Genomic DNA, 14,973 nt, shown 5'->3' on the forward strand with positions numbered 1-14,973 from the left:
CAGGAGCGATAGCGCAGGTGAGCGCTGTAGCGCCGTATCAGGAACTGGGCGCATATACGCAGGTGAGCGCTGGCGCGTTATATCAGGAACTCGTGGGTGAGCAGGGGGACCCTGGCGCGTAACAGGAACGGAGGCGCGAACGCCTGAGGGTGAGCGCCGAAGCGCTAAGTCAGGAACAGCAGCGTCGGCAGCAGGTGAGCGCTCAGGCGGTGCCTGGCGCTTGAGAGCAAGAGGCGCAGTTTTGCGCTCAAGCCCTTTCAGCCCCGAAGGGCCCAGAGAATGCGCAGTGGCAGTATCAGGTGGCGCGTCATGCACATCAGGAACTCTGGAAGTAGAGGGTCTGGGTGACAGGTCACCATGTCCCGAAGGACGACCATCCTCCGAAGGGGATCGCGAACGATCCCCGGAGAGGTCTAGGTTGGTAGCTGGCAGGACTGGAGAACGGCGAGTCATCTCCTCCGCAGAGGACTGTGGCGACGACGAGCCGAAGAGGCGCCTCTTAACCCCCTTGTAAGGGGAAGGAAGGCCTCTACGGTGAAGGGGAGGTAAAGTCTTCCGCCTTATACGCCCACGAGGGGCCGTGGGATCAGCAAGCTGACCATCGGTGGGCCTCCGATAAGGAGTCTCTGTTAGTGAACTCCCCAGAGAGGGAGAATCACCGGCAGGAGAGACCTTGGGACTTAGCTCCTCCTTCGAAGGATGTTCGGAGGGGGAGTCTAAGCCTTCAGCTACCTCAGCCACAGGAACGGGCATTTGGCTAGACCCACGGGATGTTTCCGTCACCACAACGTCAACCACAGACAGAGGATCTATCTCCGCTGAAGTTGGCGATTGTTTGACGGCCGCACCCAGTTTGATCATGTCAAACAAAGCTTCCTAGGAGGGCGAACCCTGTAGCCCCAAGAAAGCCCAAAGCTGCAAAAAAACATTACTAGACACAAATTCCTCCTCCGGGGAGGAGGGGCAGCTGCCTCGCTATGGGAGGCAACTACCTCTCCCTCACCCCGGGATCGGTTAACAGCAATGCGGTCTACACTACCACTCGCCGGCCTCTCGGGAGAGGCCGCTCGAGTGGGAGCTTCGGAGGAGGAAAGGGCGACGGAAGAAGAGTTCTTGTAATTTTCTCTCTTCCGAGAAACCTCTGAAGAAGAAATATGACAAATTTGAAGATAATTTGTATTTTTCCTAACCATACAAACCTTAGCTATTTACATAGGGTTTACCTTTTAGCGCAGCTGAAATGATGAGCCAATAGTTTTAACGAGGGTTAATTACCCCCGTGCTAGTTAGCGGGGGGATGAGGAGGGTAGCTTGCTACCCCTTCCCCCTCAACACACCGGTGACTTGCTTCACTTCACTTAGAGGTAGGACTTGACTTGGGGGTCAGGGATGGCGGGCACATATGTGTAAATAGCTAAGGTTTGTATGGTTAGGAAAAATACAAATTATCTTCGAATTTGTCATTTGTTCCGTAACCGAAATACAAATCACGCTATTTACATAGGGTGACTTACCCCTTAGGAAGGGTGGAAAGTCCCCAGCCTTACTGACTTCGGCTTGCCCGGGGGCTCGTTCCCTCAGTGAGCAGCACTAGAGAGAGGGAGCCCCTGTACCTCACAAGTTCCTAGCATCGCTAGGAACGAGTGGCCTACATAAGCAGTGTGAGGAGGAGAGTGTGACTCGTCCTATGAAGTTGACCTTGAGACCTTCAGATAGGAATTCTAGGATAGGACGTTCCCAATACCACCTCGTCAGGGTATGGGAGACGCAACAGTATTAAGCTTAATACTAGGAGCACAAAGAAGCATGGGTTACCTGCAGAGGTCGAGGTCAGCTATGCGAGGACCAGGATGCTGCTTCCCCAAGAGAGGGGAGAATGAAGAAAGAAGTAAGGGTCAGACATACTCTTTCATTCACGCAGACTAAAACCGGGTAACAACGCCCTCAACCTACTGCTACTTGTCCAAAAAGGAGCCTGAGGTTAGACCAGCTGTTGTGCAGCCACCACAGGGCCGATAGAAAACGTATCGAGGCTCCTGTGGGTCACGTCTTGCAGGTAGTGGGCTGTGAAGGTCGTTTGACGCTTCCAGACCCCAGCTTGAAGTACCTGCGCCACAGAGAAGTTTCTCTTGAAGGCCAGGGATGTAGCAATACACCTGACATCGTGGGCCCGAGGGCGACGTGACGGAGGAGGGTCTGGATTCAAGGCATGGTGAATAACCCTTCGAATCCAAGCTGAGATAGTGTTCCTGGTGACCCTCCTCTTAGTCCTGCCTGTGCTCACAAACAAAGTTCGCACATGAGGACGGACTGCAGCCGTTCTCTTCAAATAGTGCCTCAGACACCTCACTGGACATAGTAGCAGCTGGTCTGGGTCGCTTGTTACAGAACGGAGACTCGTGATCCTGAAAGAGTCGAACCGAGGATCCGGCACTCCAGGATTCTGAGTCTTGGCAACAAACTCAGGGACGAACCTGAACGTTACCTCCCCCCATCCCCTTGAATGGGCGATGTCGTACGAGAGACCATGAAGTTCAGTAACCCGCTTGGCCGAAGCCAAGGCGAGTAGGAAAGCCGTCTTCCAAGACAGGTGGCGATCGGAGGCCTGGCGTAATGGCTCGAAGGGAGGTCTCTTAAGAGACCTGAGGACTCGAACCACGTTCCAAGGAGGGGGTCTCACTTCCAACTGGGGGCAGGTAAGCTCATAGCTACGTATGAGTAAAGAGAGTTCCAGCGATGAAGAAATATCCACGCCCTTCAATCTGAAGGCTAAGCTTAAGGCTGAGCGATAGCCTTTCACTGCCGAGACAGAAAGGCGCATTTCTTCTTGCAGATACACGAGGAAGTCCGCTATTGCTGGAATAGTGGCATTGAGTGGAGAGATACAGTACCCCTTCCACGACACCAACCACAAAAGACTCTCCACTTTTACTTGGTAGACTCCCTCAGAGGACCTTCGCAGGTGCCGAGACATCCTCTCCGCAACCTGTTGCGAAAAGCCTCTCTCCGCGAGGAGACGCTGGATAGTCTCCAGGCGTGAAGCCGAAGCGAGGCTACGGCCCTGTGAGGGACGCCGGAGTTGGGTTGTCTGAGAAGCTCGTGTCGTGGAGGAAGCTCCCTCGGGAGTTCCGTCAGGAGCTGCAGAAGGTTCGGAAACCATTCCGCGTGATGCTATAGCGGAGCTACCAGTCATCGAACAGTTGACCCATAGTCTGGTCCTGTTGAGCACCCTTCTCATCAGACAGAACGGTGGGAAGGCGTACACGTCGATGTTGTCCCACCGTTGCTGGAAAGCATCTTGCCAGAGTGCCTTGGGGTCCGGGACTGGGGAGCAGTACAGGGGTAGCTTGAAGTTCAAGGCTGTCGCGAACAAGTCCACAAGGGAGCCCCACAAAGTTAGGACTTTGTTGACTATCTGAGGATCCAAAGACCACTCGGTACTCACTATCTGCGAAGCCCTGCTCAGACTGTCGGCGAGCACATTCCTCTTGTCAGGAATGAAGCGAGCTGATAGTGTTATCGAGTGGGTTTCGGTCCACCTCAGAGTCTCTACTGCAAGATGGGATAGCTGTTGCGAAAAAGTGCCTCCCTGCTTGTTGATATAAGCCACTACCGTGGTGTTGTCGCTCATCACCACCACGGAGTGACCCGCCAGGGACTGTTGGAACTGCTGAAGAGCCAGAAAGACGGCCTTCAATTCTAGCAGGTTGATGTGTAGGCACTTTTCTAATTCTGACCAAAGGCCTGAGGCCCTCTGGTTCAGAACGTGCGCCCCCCACCCTTCTTTTGACGCGTCCGAAAACAGAGTCAATTCCGGGGGGGAGGACGAGAAGACTCACTCCCTTCTGTAGGTTCTCGTCGACCAGCCACCAACACAAGTCCGTCTGTTCCAGAGACCCCATTGGGATCAGAATGTCCGGGGAATCAGATCCTTGATTCCACCGGGACTTGAGCCGCCATTGAAGGGATCTCATCCTGAGGCGGCTGTTTGGAACCAGACGGGCCAGGGAGGATAGGTGACCTAAGAGACGCAACCACGATTGGGCGGGGAGTTCTTTTCGCCTGAGGAAGGGTTCCGCCACCCTCCTCAGTCTTGCTATCCGGTCGTCTGATGGAAAGGCTTAGTGGAGATTGGTGTCTATTAGCATGCCTAGATAAACCAGTCGTTGGGACGGCTGCAGAGAGGACTTCTCGAGGTTTACCACGATCCCCAGATCCTGGCAAAGATCCAGAAGCGTGTCTCGGTGCCGAAGAAGGGTCGACTCCGAGTCTGCTAGGATCAACCAATCGTCCTGATAACGAAGGAGACGAATGCCGTTCCTGTGCGCCCAAGATGAAATCAGGGTGAACACTCTGGTGAACACCTGAGGAGCTGTGGAGAGACCGAAACACAGCACCTTGAACTGGTAGATCTTGTTGTCTAGGCAAAATCTCAGGTACTTCCTGGAAGACGGATGGATTGGGATCTGGAAGTACGCGTCCTTCAGATCCAGTGTGCACATGAAGTCTTGTGGTCTCACCGCAAGTCTGACCGTGTCTGTTGTCTCCATGCTGAACCGGGTTTGCTTGACAAACCTGTTCAGAGCTGAGAGATCGATGGTGGGTCTCCAGCCTCCAGTAGCCTTCTCTACAAGAAAGAGTCGACTGAAGAAGCCTGGGGAGCCGTCCACGACCTCCTGGAGAGCACCCTTCTCGAGCTTGGTCTCGACTTCGGCCTGAAGGGCCAGCCCCTTTGCCGATCCTGTGGCATAGGAGCTCAACGACACTGGATTCGCTGTCAGGGGAGGTTGAGATGTTGTGAACGGACGCGATAGCCTTGGCAGATCACTGAGACCGTCCAAGCATCGGCCCCGTGTTGCTGCCACCTGCGGACGCAACGCTGAAGACATCCCCCCACAGGTGGACACGCAGGGGGACTGCCACCCCTAGGGCTTGCGGCCGTGGCTGCCACCCCTAGGAGTCTTGCCTCCCCTGGAGGACTTACCGCCCCTCTTGACCTTGGCTGGAAAGGGCTGGGGCTTAGACACCACCTTCTTAACTGCCGGTGCCTGTTTGGGAGCCTTACGAGGCTGTTGCTGCTGTTGTGGCGGGGCTGGAGGCTTATAGGGCCGAGTTGTAAGGGCCCTATGGAGGAGGGAGTCTGTGCTGGATTTCCTCCACCTCTCAGCCATTCGCTCCATGTCTTGAGGCTCAAACAGGTTCTCCCCCAGAAGGGAAGCATGTCGGAGCCTACACATATCCACGGCGGAGACCTTCAGATGGAATCTCTCGGACACAGCATCGCGACGCTTCAACACCGAGTTGGCCTACAGGGTGGTAACCTGGTGCGCCAAAAACTAGATGGAGCGGGTGCCCGAGAGCAAGGAGGTCTCCAGGGCCTTCCTATTGGTCTCCTTGGACAAGTCCTCCGATCGCAATAGGATGCCCAGAGATCCTAGCCAGAAGTCCAGCCACGAAGTGGCCTGCATGGCACACTTAGTGACCTTCTCGTGGCTAAGGATCTCTGCCGCCGAGAACGACACCTGCCGGGCAGAGAGCTTCTCAAGGGGAACTCCCTTCGCCAGCTCCTCCACAGAGTGATGGAGAGGAAGAGCGAGGTTGTGCTCACCCAGGATCTCGAAATACCTCCTCTGCTGAAGACGAGGAGGAGGGATGAGCTTGTTCCCGGCAGTGGAACGACTGGAGGAGGCAAGAAGTGCGAGCTGAGCGTTGGCTCTAGCTCTGGCACTCTTCAGACCCCGAGACCAGTGCAGAGCCGCACTGGTCTTAGGGGCCTTCCGAACGTCAAACACTTCATCCAAGATCGTGTCTTTGCCTTCACGGGGGGCGATGACTGGATCCATAAGCCCGTTAAGTTGCCTTATCAGGCTTAGGACCTGCCAGAAGGCAGCTAAGTCTCCTGCCCCAGGGATCTCTTCCTGGGGTGACACGTGGACATTCCCCCCGGGTAGTCGTGGGTTCCTGACGAATCCTTGCAGAGGATTTAGGGACGGTTTTGGAGTCCTTGGATTCCCTCCTGGGAGGGATACAGGATCCCAACAACGAGGTTTGAGGGGCCCCTTCCTCACAAGACGATTCTCCTGCATGAAGCGAAGTCTCCCCCCCTGGTGCCGAGGGGAAGACTACCGCCCCACTGGACTCACCTGAGGACGGAAAGGCCTCGTCCAAGGGAGAAGGAGAAAGCACTCGTGCAGGAGAAGGGACCTTCGCGACCGACCTCTTGGGAACCAACTTCGCCCTGGGGGAAGTCACCACCAAGTCCACTCCTCTCTTTCTCTTCAGCGTAGGAGAGACAGCCGTTGGTTTGTTACCCTGGTCGGCGAGTGCTGGTTTCATAACCCTCACTAACGCCCGTGCCAGGGGACCAAACCAAGTCTGTTGCTCCAAGGACACAGAGTCCGAAATCCTCGCTAAAGGGAAAGGGATCGGGCGATCCTTTGGAGTGGACACCACGGTACCTGCCTGAAAAGAAGGTGGGGAAGAATGATGTACTAACATCTCCTCGTCCTGCACTACCAACCTGTGTTTGGGTGGAGGCGATCCCGAGCGTCGTCTAGGAACACGCATTCCTGCTGCTACCACCGGCCGCTGAATTCGCCGCGAACGATGGTCGCGCAAGGGAGAATGGTCGCGCGGGAGCGCGGGCGAGCGATCGCGCAGGTGGATGATCACGCGGGCGCGCAGACGAGCGGTCGCGCGGGCGTGCAGGTGAGCGGTCGCGCGGGCGCGCAGGCGAGTGGGCGCGAGGGTGGGCAGGTGAATGAACGCGTGTCCGAGGCGGCGAACGCAAGCGTTGGCGCGACGGCGAGGAAACGCGCTGCCGCGTGGGTGAGGAAGACCGCTGGCGATGTAGATCCACAGGCGATCGATGATGAGCTGGTGAGCGCTGACGCGCAGGTTGGCGTTGGCGCGTTGTGGCATGGCGACGCGTTGGCGAGCAGCATGCGCAGGTGAGCGATCGAGCGATGGCGAGCTAGTAGCTGGCGAACCATGTTCTTTCAGAAGCGTTGGAGAACGCTGTAACACACGCGGATGGTCCGGAGATCGCCGAGAGACAGGTGATCGCTGACGCGTAGAACGCTGTTGAATAGGCGATACTAAAATCGTCTGTGCGCGCTGACGAGCAGGTGAACGCTGGCGCGTAGGCGATCGTTGACGCGTGGGAGAACGCTGGTAAATAGGCGATACTAAAACCGCCTGTGCGCGCTGGCGAGCAGGTGATCGCTGCCGCATAGGTGATCGCTGGCGAGCAGGAAATCGCTTGCGAGCAGAAGGTCGACGCGTGTCCTGTGAAAGGACAGGTGGCGCGGTGCGTTCACGAGCAGGAACTGGAAGATTACTGGCGCGTTGGCGAACATGTGCTCTTGACACACGCGCAGAACGGTGTTGCGTAGCCACAGGATCAGACAGATGGTGAGCAGGAAGCTCAGCAGGAACTGTAGGATGGTCAGAGACCGTAGGCCGATGGTCCTCAAATGAGCGCTGACGCTCAGAAGAGAGCTGACGAGCAGGAGAGGGCTGGCGAGGAGGGCGAACATCAGGAGAGCGCCGACGAGCAGGAGAGTCTTGACGAGCAGGAGATCGCCGACGAGCAGGAGAGCGCTGACGATCAGGAGAGCGCTGACTATCAGGAGAGCGCTGGCGAGCAGGAGAGCGCTGACGAGCAGGAGAGCGCCTGTGCGCTAGCACTGCTCGTGGAAGGGAAGGATCCCTTAGCCCCGAAGGGACCGTTGCCTGTCGGGTGACGAGTTCTCCAGAAGGCGAAGATCTGGCAGGAGTTGGTGAACGCTCTGCAGAGAGGTCCAAGGAAGACGGAGCTGTAGGTTGAGGCTGACGAGGAGAGTCCCCCTCGGAGGAAGAAGACCCAAAAAGACGCCTCTCAACCCCCTTGTAAGGGGAAGGGAGGCCCTTGCGGCGTAGCGGACGGTGAGCCTTACGGCGGAGGCGGCCTCGGGGGAGATCGTCGGGACCATCGGTCCTCCGAAGGGGAGTCTCCGTCAAAGCACTTCCCTCAGAAGGAAGCTGAGCAGCAGCAGAGACCGAAGGACTCACTTCCCCCTTCGAAGGATGTACGGAAGGGGGAGGAGAGCCTTTAGCACCATCATCCGCAACAGCACCTGCGGAGGATTGCCCAGCCACGTCGGAGGCCTCTGTCACCAAGACGTCGACAATAGACAGAGGGTCTACCTCTGCTACCGCCGGCGACTGCTTAACAGCGGCCCCCAACGAGACAAGGTCAATAAAGGCGACCCTGGAGGGCAAGCCCTTAAGCCCCAGGGACGACCAAATCTGCAAAAGATCATCATTGGTTAAGGCATTATCAATAACCTCCCCTGGAGGAGAAGGGGGAACCGCCTCGCTAAGGGAGGCGACGCCCCCTCCCCCCACTCAAGGTCGGGAAACAGAACTAGGGCCTGCGCTACCACTCGGCCGACTCTCCTTAGGAGGCGGACAAGGGGGAGCTTCGGAGGAGGGTTGGGCGGCGGAAGAAGAGTCCCGAGAACCTTCCTCCTTCAAGGCTAACCCCGAAGGAGAACAGTCTCTCCTGGACTTCTTCTTACGCCGACGGCCAAACCTCTCCCACTGGGAAGCAGACCTCTCTCTGCACTCACGGCACATGTTCTCCTGGTCACACCGCCGGCCCCGACATTGAGGGCAAAGAGTGTGCGGGTCCGTAGTTACGTCCGACATGAAAGTCCAACAAAGACGACCGGCAACGCCAGGGCATGTACGCATTGTAAAGAAATAATAATGAAGGTCAACTTCCAACCAACACACACGCTGTAAAGAAAAAGCAGAAAATTAAAGGCTGTCACGAGGACGATGAGCAGACACGTCTGATCACCGCCGAGCCAAAAGTGAAGTGAAGCAAGTCACCGGTGTGTGGAGGGGGGAGGGGTTGCAAGCTACCCTTCTCCACCCCCCGCTAACTAGCGCGGGGGTAATTAACCCTCGTTAAAACTATTGGCTCGTCATTTCAGCTGCGCTAAAAGGTAAACCCTATGTAAATAGCGTGGTTTGTATTTCGGTTACGGAACAAATCCCTTTTAGCCTTCTTCTTGCATCACCGGGCAACCCTCTCCCACTGGGAGGTAGACCACTCCCTACACTCAATACATACGTTACACCTATCACACCGTTGGCCCCTACACTGAGGGCATAAGGAGTGAGGATCAGTATCCAAGGCCGATATAAAAGTACCACAAGGGCGGCCAGAAAGTCCAGGGCACGTACGCATGATGAGAAATAGAGGCCAACTTCACACACACTGAAAAGAGAAAGCAAACAAATTATGGCACTCAAAAACGGAGGAGAGCGCAGACACGTCTGACGTCTCTTCAAGCCAAAAGTAAAGTGAGCCTTTCACCGGTGTGTGTGAGAGGGGGGGGGGTAGCTAGTTACCCCTCCCTACCCCCCCTCTAACTAGCGGCAGGGTAGGAAACCCTCGTTAAAACTTTAAGGCTCGTCATTCAGCTACGCCGAAGTAATTACCCCATGTAAATAGCGTGGTTTGTATTTCAGTTACGGAACAAATAGGTAATATAAAAACATTAATTTCCATTACTCAACAAACGGAAGTAATAAAAACATCTACTTTCCATCGACCAACAAACCTTTTATAAAAATTATCTTCGGAATCTCGCTTGTCCCGGAACGCTCCGTCCACATTCAGGGCAATCTGCTCCCCCCTGCTTTTGTCGTACGTAGGTCCCCTTGTGCGCAGACCCATCTCCATCTCTATTTGTCCGCTCTTCGGCCGTATCTTTGTCTGTCATGTTAGAATTGATCGAGACTCAAAGTTATTTGAAAATACAATGGAACATCGGTATATGAGTTTATTCCATTCTGAGATTAAGCCTGCACCCCAAAATGCTTGTAAGCAAAGACTACTTTCCCCGTGAGAAATAAAAGGGAATCAGTCAATGTTTCATGTTATAGTAATCACAACTCCCTCTTCTTCCGTAAATGATTAAAGTGGAATAAGATCTACTGTACCAACCTTAAGAATAGTAGACTCGTCATAATTGTGAGAATGCGGTCGAACGGGGAACTGTAAAACGTACAATTGTTGTGCGAGTGTTTTTGCCAAGTACACCGGAATCTGTAAATAGAAGAAACTCTTAGCAAGAAAAGAGACATTACACTTGAATGTGTGAATATAAAAAGTCTTTGGTGTTAAGTAATTCCTTGGCTATTTCGGGCGATACAGAAATCTAATATATAATTTTTCCATTATTTTTACAATTATTCATGTTTTTATCTTCATAAATTTAAGCTTTTATGTCTAAAAACTATCTCTAATATAAAGATAATTAGAATATGAAAAATATCAATATCATCTGCCCTCAGAAACCCATGACACTATATACACTAAAGAGTCTATGATATAGATTTATATAGATTTATAAATCCTCAATGTACGGGAGAAGAGATACGTGAACTGGGATATGGCGAGGAATTACTTAATTTCATAAACCTCTTACACAGCGGGACTTACTCACACTCCTATCAAATTGAAACACAAAATTTAGAACATATCTAATCATTACAAACCTCCTACAAAATATGACCCACTCAATCTAGTCATGATGTCTACAATATATTTCATAACTACCAGAGACCTTACAAGCTGGGGCAAACAAAGGTCACATAAAATATGGAGTTTGTAAGGGCGTTCACATTTCATAAATGCAAGCCTCTTGGAGAGAGATTGTATTCAACCCTAAAAGCACAGTACAGTAGTAAACCTCTTTCTCAAAGTGTAGAGAAGATATAATTCACACAAAGAGAACTACAATCAAGTGGGGAGTGAGTTCCTCCTTTCAACTTGAGACCCCTGGGCTTATAGCATTCTGCTTTTCCAACTAGGGTTGTAGCTTAGCAAGTAATAGCAATAATAATAATAATAATAATAATAATAATAATAATAATAATAATAATAATATTGACGCTTTGACGAGCTTAAACCAGCATGCATATGCATATAAAAAAGGGATTTTGACGAAGGAAAAATCTATTTCTGGGCGAGGAACCTGTGACGCCCAGTATAAATACTGCTAAATATACCAGAGAAAAACGTTGCATGGAATGCCAGGAATATACCCAGCTCGCTCACCCCTAAAGGTTGTCAGTATTAAAACTGGGGCGAGTGATACCACTACCAGAGGTCCCTTTCTAACTAGACTTCTCCCTCCTCAAAATCCCCCATTACTACGAGGTGTCGTTCACTACAGCTACTGCCCCCCCCCCCCCACCACCCCCCACCTATCCTTCTCCCATCATTCCTACTAGCACCCCAAGCTTGGGCCAGCCTTGGGTGAGGAAAAAGGAGGGAGGGTGCACTGGGCGACACAGGTTCCTCGCCCAGAAATAGATTTTTCCTTTGTCAAAATCCCTTTTCTGGGCTCAACCTGTGTCGCTCCGTGAAATATTAACAGAGAATTGGTCCCATAAGCTTGGAAATACACAAAAAGTTAAGGAACTGAATTAAAAATAAAGTAATTCAATTAAGAGTGTTTTACTAAACTCTTTAATATACCAATCTCTTAATACACCCGTTAAAGTAGGGGGAAAAGGGAAGGCAGGTGCCGCCCTGCTCCTTATTAGGAGACAAGGCACTAAGAGGGAAAATATATATGAAGATAGGACCCTATTAAAATGGTTGTGTTAAATCTGGAGGAACCACGTTATCTTTTTAATCCTTCAAAATTCATGCGACGAAAATAATTGACTGGTGTTGCTACAGCCCGGATATCTTGGGCATGTGGTACAGATTCCGGCTTGGTTCTTTTAATGAAATAAAGAGTCTATTGTCTGATTCCTTTCAGGGAAATGGTTCCTCCATCCTTTCTAATAAACAAAGGTCCTGAAGGTCTATCTAAATAGTTTTCCAGAGTGATAACTGGGCACAGAGATAGATCCTGTGGAAGTGGGATTGATTGATTGATTGATTGATTTAAAGTTTTCAGGCATCCTGACATCTGAGGTCATTGACGCCGGCGTGGAAGTGGGACAATCTTCCACGGGGACCATCTATTCTGTGGATCCTCATTCTTTTCTAGGAATTTTGTATCTAGAGAGAATAAAATTCCAACAGAAGAAAGAAAATCAATATGATTTGGTTCTCTAGATAATGCTCAGAGTTTAGATATTCTGGCTCCTGAGGCTAAACTTATAAAAAATAACGTCTTCCTAAGAAGCGCTGTGTAAGTGCAGAGTCAACATCAGAGTCAGAATCTAGATCAAGGGCATCATCTAAAACCCATGAAACTGCGTGAGGGCGAGTTACTGGTTTTAGTCTAGTACAGGCTCACGGAATAGACGAAAATTACGAATCTGTAAGATTAAAATTGAACCAGATCTGAAATATTTTCTTTAAAGCAGATTTAATCATAGTAATAGCATTATTGGCTACACCTCCATCCAAGAAAGTTCTGAAAAAGGTAACTGCCAGATTCGTAGTCAGCGTCCGAACCTCTGAGTCTTCCAGAATTCGCTAACTTTTTTACATCAGAATCATATTGCCTAAGGGTAGAATCTCATATACCTGACACTGGGGACAATGAGTTAAAAGGGTCAATCTCAGCATGTCTTTGTGCTGCAAATCTCAGATAGTCCATAAAGTGAAGGCACACTGAATCCGTGAGGAAGCAGACACACTGTGAGATAGAACCATCCGTCTTAACTTGGTTCGGGAATCCGCCGAGGTCGGAGTCCTAGTTCCACCAAGATAGGGAACCAGTTGCATTGGGCCAATTGAGGGCTATAAGGGCAATACGACCTTTGAAAGTCCTGAGCATGTCCAGGACTTTCATTAGCATGTTTAAAGGTGGAATCAGATAAATCCTCCGTCAGTTGTTCCAATCTATGGACATGTCGTTTGTGACATAGGCCACATGACATTGTGGCTTGTGGTTGGATTCCGTGGCAAATAGGTCTACTTGGAGACCTGGAACCTGTTGGCATGTCCAATTAAGATGACAAATTCGAAGATAATTTGTATTTTTCCTAACCATACAAACCTTAGCTATTTACATTGAGTTTACCTTTTAGCGCAGCTGAAATGACCAGCCAATAGTTTTAACGAGGGTTAATTACCCCCGCGCTAGTTAGCGGGGGGTAGGGGAAGGGTAGCTTGCTACCCCTCCCCCCCCCACACACCGGTGACTTGCTTCACTTCACTTAGAGGTAGGACTTGACTTGGGGGTCAGGGATGGCGGGCACATATGTGTAAATAGCTAAGGTTTGTATGGTTAGGAAAAATACAAATTATCTTCGAATTTGTCATTTGTTCCGTAACCGAAATACAAACCACGCTATTTACATTGGGTGACTTACCCCTTAGAAAGGGTGGAAAGTCCCCAGCCTTATTGACTTCGGCTTGCCCGGGGGCTCAATCCCTCAGTGAGCAGCACTAGAGAAAAGGAGCCCCTGTACCTCACAAGTGGCCTACATAAGCAGTGTGTGGAGGAGAGTGTGACTCGTCCTATGAAGTTGACCTTGAGACCTTCAGATAGGAATTCTAGGATAGGACGTTCCCAATACCACCTCGTCAGGTCATGGGAGACGCAACAGTATTAAGCTTAATACTAGGAGCACAAAGAAGCATGGGTTACCTGCAGAGGTCGAGGTCAGCTATGCGAGGACCAGGATGCTGCTTCCCCAAGAGAGGGGAGAATGAAGAAAGAAGTAAGGGTCAGACATACTCTTCCATTTACGCAGACTAAGACCGGGTAACAACGCCCTCAACCTACTGCTACTTGTCCAAAAAGGAGCCTGAGGTTAGACCAGCTGTTGTGCAGCCACCACAGGGCCGATAGAAAACGTATCGAGGCTCCTGTGGGTCACGTCTTGCAGGTAGTGGGCTGTGAAGGTCGTCTGACGCCTCCAGACCCCAGCTTGAAGTACCTGCGTCACAGAGAAGTTTCTCTTGAAGGCCAGGGATGTAGCAATACCCTTGACATCGTGGGCCCGAGGGCGACGTGACGGAGGAGGGTCCGGATTCAAGGCATGGTGGATAACCCTTCGAATCCAAGCTGAGATGGTGTTCTTGGTGACCCTCCTCTTAGTCCTGCCTGTGCTCACAAATAAAGCTCGCACTTGAGGACAGACTGCAGCCGTTCTCTTCAAGTAGTGCCTCAGACACCTCACTGGACATAGTAGCAGCTGGTCTGGGTCGCTTGTTACAGAACGGAGACTCGCGATCCTGAAAGAGTCGAAGCGAGGATCCGGCACTCCAGGATTCTGAGTCTTGGCAACAAACTCAGGGACGAACCTGAACGTTACCTCACCCAATCCCCTTGAATGGGCGATGTCGTACGAGAGACCATGAAATTCACTAACCCGCTTGGCCGAAGCCAAAGCAAGTAGGAAAGCCGTCTTCCAAGACAGGTGGCGATCGGAGGCCTGGCGTAATGGTTCGAAGGGAGGTCTCTTAAGAGACCTGAGGACTCGAACCACGTTCCAAGGAAGAGGTCTCACTTCCGACTGGGGGCAGGTAAGCTCATAGCTACGTACAGTGAACCCTCGTTTATCGCGGTAGATAGGTTCCAGACCCGGCCGCGATATGTGAAAATCCGCGAAGTAGTAACATCATATTTACCTATTTATTTAACATGTATATTCGGACTTTTAAAACCTTCCCTTGTACGTAGTACTGTTAACAAACTACCCTTTAATGTACAGAACACTTAATGCATGTACTACAGCACCCTAAACTAAAACAGGCACAAATATTAAAGGCGATTTTATATCATGCGTTTCCTAAAACCTAAAAAGCACGATAAAAAATGGTACCAATGTTTTGTTTACGTTCATCTCTGATCATAATGAAGAAACAAACTCATTTAGTGTACACATATATGTATAGGTTAGTTTTTGCATCGATTATATTGATTATACAGTATGTTGATTTTGTTATTACCAATGTTTTACTTATTTTTTCTTAGGACTTCCAAATGAAATGTTTTTCTT

General features: G+C 51.1%; 1 protein-coding gene and 1 pseudogene across 1 annotated transcript in view; both read right to left on the bottom strand.

Moving 5' to 3' along the window:
- LOC137626902 (DNA-directed RNA polymerase III subunit RPC5-like) overlaps positions 1 to 10,547 on the bottom strand; it is a 112,589-nt pseudogene extending 102,042 nt beyond the window's left edge.
- The window catches only part of LOC137626435 (uncharacterized), a 423,533-nt gene that overhangs the window by 340,628 nt on the left and 67,932 nt on the right, over positions 1 to 14,973 (bottom strand). The window lies entirely within an intron of this gene.

This window comes from Palaemon carinicauda, chromosome 34 (assembly GCF_036898095.1).
Source record: "Palaemon carinicauda isolate YSFRI2023 chromosome 34, ASM3689809v2, whole genome shotgun sequence".
NCBI classification, from domain to species: domain Eukaryota; kingdom Metazoa; phylum Arthropoda; class Malacostraca; order Decapoda; family Palaemonidae; genus Palaemon; species Palaemon carinicauda.